Source organism: Arachis ipaensis, chromosome B4 (genome assembly GCF_059453495.1).
Source record: "Arachis ipaensis isolate K30076 ecotype BB chromosome B4, ASM5945349v1, whole genome shotgun sequence".
Lineage (NCBI taxonomy): Eukaryota > Viridiplantae > Streptophyta > Magnoliopsida > Fabales > Fabaceae > Arachis > Arachis ipaensis.
In genome coordinates, this window is record NC_142439.1 from 142,655,873 (window position 1) to 142,662,779 (window position 6,907).

Here is a 6,907-nt window from a genome sequence, read left to right on the forward strand (position 1 = left end):
TTTGGATGGGAAAAATGATCAATTTCATTTTAAAGAAGAAAATGAAGATATCTTTGGTCCTGAAGTACCATATCCTAGTGACATTGGAGCACTAATGTATCTTGCTAATAATACATGGCCTGACATATCATTTGCTGTGAAATTATTAGCAAGGTATAGTTCCTCTCCAACCAGAAGACATTGGAATGGAATCAAATAAATCTTTCGATATCTTCATGGAACAGTTGATATGGGATTGTTTTATCTTTATGAATCCAAGTCACAATTAGTTGGCTATGCAGATACATGATACTTGTTTGATCCATACAAAGGAAGATCTCAAACAGGATACCTATTCACATTTGTGATACTGCTATATCATGGAGGTCTACAAAATTAACGATAGCAGCAACATCCTCTAATCATGCTGAAATACTAGAGATACATGAAGCAAGTCGCGAGTGTTTTTAGCTCAAAAATTTAATCCAATATATTCTATTAGGGAAATGCTAGTTGTACAATACTAATCAGCCTTTAATCAGATTTAAATAATATTTAATTATTTTTTTAGTGTAACATGTTCCTATTTTGTAGATACATATCTATAATTAGATTTTAATTTAAATTTAAATTTTAAAACCCACCCACTTCATTGGTTGTTACGGTGATTTTGCTTTACTTTCGTAACTTCACGTAACAGATACAGTTTTTTAAATTCCTTATCCTATGGGACATTCACACACATTAGTGAATCCCAAACTAAAAAGAACGCTACCAGCTGAATTCTCCATCTCGTCTTCATTGGTGAAGACCATCACCACCTTCCAGCTGAAGTATTCTCTCATTTTGCATTGATGAAAGGTATCATTATTTTCTACACATGTGTTTATGTAATTTGTTAAGAAATATCATGTTCAACATTTTTAATTATATTTTAATTTAAACATAAAAACACTGCTGATTTAATTGGAACAAAGTTGATCTTATTTAATTTTATTAATAAAGTTGTTGCAAATAAAGTACTTTCTACGTAAGTAGTTTGAGCAAAGAAGCAAAAAAAAAATTTGGAGTTTAAGAGAGAAGATGTAGTTGATATGGTCATAAAAATTCTGTTGTTATTTATCAATTATAACACATGATAGTATGATATTTTATTCAAAATAGTTTTAAAACACATCCAAAATCAGGCTAACTTTAAATATTTAAATTTAAACGTTAATAATACAATTAATTTTTTGATTTTTTATTCTATCAAATGAATATAATATTTATTATTTAAATTATTGGTTAAATTTTTTTGGATACTTATTAGTTTTTAAAATTATTATAATCAACAATTAATTTAAAATTGTATTGTTATTTTTTCCATTATAACACATCTGATAGTATGATATTTTATATAAAATATTTTTAAAACACATCTAAAATCAGTCAACTTTAATAATACAATATAAATGTTAATAATACAATTATGAATGGTCGAATATAATTATATACATAAACTAAAATATTTTCAATTGTAGTTTCTTTTTCAATTGTAACACATCTAAAATATTAAGTTATACAAAAAATATTTTTAAAACACATCCAAAATCATAAATCTAAAATTTAAATTTAAACATTAAAAAACAATAGTAACACATCTAAAATTATGAAGTTATACAAAAAATATAAAATAATAAATGTAAAATCTAAATTTAAACATTAAAAAATAATTGTAACACATCTAAAATTATGAAGTTATACAGAAAATATTTTTAAAACACATCCAAAATCATAAATCTAAAATCTAAATTTAAACATTAAAAAGACAGCATTGTAAATGAGCGCCGAAAAGGAGGAAGGCAGCGTTGAGGATGAGCGCAGAAGAGGAAGGTGGCAGGGATGAACGACAGCGGAGGATGACTTCTCGATGTGCACCTCTGAGTTTTCCATGTGCGCCTCTGGATTTTCGACATGGCGCAAACGTGACTTCTCTGCTTCTTTGAGTGTTTTGTACGAGTTTAATTAATAATTTGATAGTTTAAGGTTTAGTTTATAATTTTAAAATCAAAATTTTGAATTTTGAATAATTTGATTTTTAGATATGTATTTAAATTATAATATATTAATAATTAAATATATTAAATCTGAAACAGAAATTTAAAATTTAAATTTTAAATTTCAATTTTTTTAGATTGTATTTTGAATGTGTATTTAATTTTAAAAAAACAATAAATCTATTCATAATTTTTAGTTGTGTTTGTTTTAATTTTTTTTTAATTATTGTAATAAAAGGCTGAATGTTGTACTATTTTTAAAGGATACCTAGTTGAACTGATTCTATTATCATGTGGACTGACTGATAAAAAAATAGCTCCAACTATTCTATTTGAAGATAATACAGCATGCATTGTTCAACTTAAAGGTAGATACATCAAATATGATAGAATAAAATATATTTTTCTCAAATTCTTTTTCACTCATGACTTTCAAATAATAATAATAAGAATTTAAATAATATCGCATATTAAATTTAAATATTTGATTTAACATATAAACATATATAAAAAATAGTATTGCATTTCTTATTTTTTCTTTTGAAATACTTTAGCGTGCATTTGCCTTTACTACAAAGGAACTTTTGCTCAAGTAGATGTAGTAACTACTGTTGTAATTAAGCCTACAACTTAATTATATTTCAATCTAAGTTCTCATTTCTTTTTTAATATTATGCATTTTTTTCCTTTTTTTTTTCCTCCTTCTTCTTTTATTTTTATTGCTATTTTTTTTTCTTTTTTCTTCTTCTACATTTTTTTTCTTCTTTCTATATCTCCTCCTCTTCTTTTTACTTCTTTCTTCTTTTCTTTCTTCCTCTACTCTTATCACATTTCTTTTTCCTTCTTTTTTCAAGTTCTATATTATTTGTATATAATCATATATTGTTTTGTTATAATTGTTTTCTTTTTTATTAAAAAAATATGTTTTAGTTTTTAAAACTTTTTATTTTGGGTTAATATTAAAAACAACATAGATGAAACATAATAACACTTTTAAGATTAGTTCAAGCATTGGTTTGAAACTTTTGAATGATTTTTTTGAGTGAATTTTTTTCTCAAAAATAAAATACTTTTGTTCAATTTGAAACCTATTTAGATAAACTTTTTAAAAAAAAAAATTATTAAAAAACAAAATATTTATTTTTTTTTAAATCAAGAATACCTTACTTTTAAAAAAGATAAAAATAAAAGACTTTTTAATATTTGAAAAATCTTTTTAAAAAACCTATTTAAATATGAGCTAATTATTTAAAAAATCTTTTGAAAAAATAAGAAAAAATAAATATTTTTTTAAAAACTAATCCAAAAACTGACCCAAATACTTAATTATAAATACTTTTTATTGGAGTTCCCAAATACTTAGGAGTAGTTAGCACTTAGGACAAAGGGATTAATGCCATAAAAATTAAAGTTCTCACATACACATATAGAGTTCACAAATATAATCCTTTTTAGATACACTTAGAAGATTTTTTGGGACTTATAAATTATATGATTTGATGATAATACAAATATAATCCTTCTATAATAAATCTAAAAAGAACTTTAATTTGGCAAAATAGACACCACAAGCTTTCTTCAAATTATCCATTTTTATTCGAATGAAGAAAATCTTTATCTATTTTACAGCTAGCTAGGATAGTGAACATCATATCTATTTTTGTTCTGGTCCCATATATATATAGTTCCCATGCTCTTTGGGCTCAACATGCATTCTATAAAAGATAATGGAAGGACCAGCTTAATTATTGCATTTGGTACATAATTTGATTATATGGTTGGAAAGGTGGATGATGAAATAACTAAGTGGTAATAGTTTGGCAATTGGCATCATTTGATTGGTTGAAAATATTAGGAGTTTGGGAAGCAAATGAATATGTCAGGTTAATTAGGTATATTTCCCTTTCAACCTTGTGCCATTTGAACACTGCAATGAGTGACTATATATTAATGGTAACCCCAAATAAGGTAATGGTATATATACTCCATGGTAATTGGTAAATATATTCATGAGATTTTTTTTTGGTCAGGAGATTATTCATTTCTTAAAATCATTTTCAATATACAGTTATACACAATCCGAGGCTAGACACAGTTTTTCCGCTTTTAGAAACCCAAATATATGTTGGGCCCAAATTATGTTAAGGTTCAACAGTGAAGTTGATCTTAAGCCCATTAAATCTGTCCACAAAAAGTTACGGCCCATAAAGCCCAACCAAAAATATACTGTTATCATTACAAAAACGAGCCCCCTTCCCCTCCCCCCAAAAAAATTAATTTGATTTTTAATATGTCATCATAATATTTTATTTTCATGTATATATAATTTTAAAATAGAGTAAAGTATTGTTTTTGTCCCAACGTTTGGGGTAAATCCTATTTATGTCCCTAACGTTTAAATCGTCCTATTTGTATTCCTAACGTTTGTAAAAGTGATTCAATGTTATCCTACTGTCAATTATATATCATGAGTGCTTTAGTTTGAGTTTTAAAACTCTCTTTTTGAAGTTAGAATACAAATGTCTGTGATAGAATAGATGATCTACTCCGAAAAATAGCTCATCAAATATTGAAACTAATTCCTACAACATTTACATAATTCACTTTTTTAGGGACATAATTGAATCTAAACACAAATAGTGGATACAATATTAAAATCGAACACATCTAAGTGAGACCTAATTGAGAATAATTGAAAAATATAATCTGATTTGTTAGTATAATTGATAGTAGGATAATATTGAATCACTTTAATAAACGTTAAGGATACAAATAAGACGATTTAAACGTTAGGGACACAAATAAGACTTACCCTAAACGTTGAGGACAAAAATGATACTTTACTCTTTTAAAATAAATAAACAAAATTACTAGATTAAATATTTATTGATGATTACATTTTTTAGAGTATGGTAAACTTTATTATTTCAATTATTAGATTTATGAAACCCATATATATATATCACATTAAAAAAATTATTCAATGATTTAAGTCACTAAAATTTATACCTGTTATAAACAAATCTGCCTTCTATAAATTTTCTACTGCCATTTTGTGTTGACTTTAATTTTGTCTTATGTAAGCAAGACAAAGTCTAACAAAATTTTCCTCTGTTTACATCGTATTAATTAATATATTCACTTATATTACTTTGTCTTCTCAAATAATGGTTTACAAATTAAAGTTCCATATTCAATGGCCGGACTTACCATGATCGTGTTGACAAAATAATTCAAAGTTGTGTGAATGTATTATTGAACAGCTATAGGAGAAAACTATTCACAAGAGAAGGAACTTGTGCAAAGGCAAAAACAACATAAAATTTTTAAGGATCTGGTTAAGAGATATGTTAAAATGATCAGTAAATGATCGTTTTTGTCCCCAACGTTTGAGGTAAGTCATAAAATTGTTTCTAATGTTTCAATCGTCCTATTTAAGTCTCTAACGTTTTAAAATTTATTTCTATGTATCATTTTTATTCCCAACGTTTTTGTCTTATTTAAGTCCTTAACATTTTAAAATTGTCTCAATTTTGTCCCGCCATCAATTCTGCTAACGAATTCTTAACGGCAGAATAATATTGAGTCAGTTTTGAAACGTTAGGGACTTAAATAGAATGATTGAAATGTTAGTAACAATTTAGAACTTACCTCAAACGTTGGAGACAAAAACAATACTTTACTCTAAAATTATTATATTAATATTTTTTAATAAAAAAATACAAAATTTAAGTTTCTCATATATATTTTATATATTTATTAAAAATAAAAAATTACTATTAATTATAATAGTTTTAATATGTATCTTAAAAACACGTCTTAACTAAATTTAATTTTTAAGTAGGTCATACCATAAGGAACGATCAATTAAAAATGTTTTCAAGCTCATGAATAAGAATAACCATGTGAGAATACATTTATCAAAAGAAAAAGTATAGGTATTAATAGATTATCTGCCAACTTATTGTCAATAATAATTAATTATTATATTTTAAATATATGTATAAAAAGATATATCTAAAAAATACTTATATAAAGACATTTCTATTAGACTCAATCATAAAAGGGATATTTTTATTAGACACATCCACAAAAATACTTTTATTAAACACTTTTATAAATAAGAGTTGGCAGAAGTTGGCAGAAATGTTGTTGGTAACCTAGCGGGATTATTCTAATAAATGTGTATTTCTTTCAACCTTAGGAAAATGTTTCTTAGTAATTTTGGATTGTATGCAAATATCACATTTCTTATTAAAATCCTTGTTACTAAGATCAATATAATTATTCTTTTGCATATATTCAATTGATTTGTAATTTAAGTGTGCTAATCTACTATACCATAAATCACAAGAATCAACAACATACAAGAAAACATTCACTTTATTAATACTAAGTTTAAACATGCCTTCAGTATAATATCTTTTTCCTACGAATACATCATTCTTAAGCAAGATCACTTTATCGGATTCCATTACAACTTTGAATCCTTTCTTAAACAAGAGACTAGCAGAAACTAAATTTTTTCTCAAATCTGGAACATGAAGTACATTTATTAGACTTAATTTCTTTCCAGATGTAAAATTCAATTCCACAGTTCCTTGACCACAAACTTTGGCTGAGTTGTCATTGCCCATTAAGACTTCTCTATTGTTCACTTCTTCATATATTTTGAATTGGTTGCGATCATTGCAAACGTGAACAGTATCCCCTGAATCTAACCACCATTCAAGTGATTTTTCTTGTGTTGCTATATTAACTTCTGTAACCATGCCAATATGCATGTTTTGTACTTTTTCTACAACCATAGCAATTAGATCATTCTCTTCCACTAAGTTGGTTTTTGGTGCTTCCTTTTTCAGAAGTCTACATTTTTTTATATAATGTCC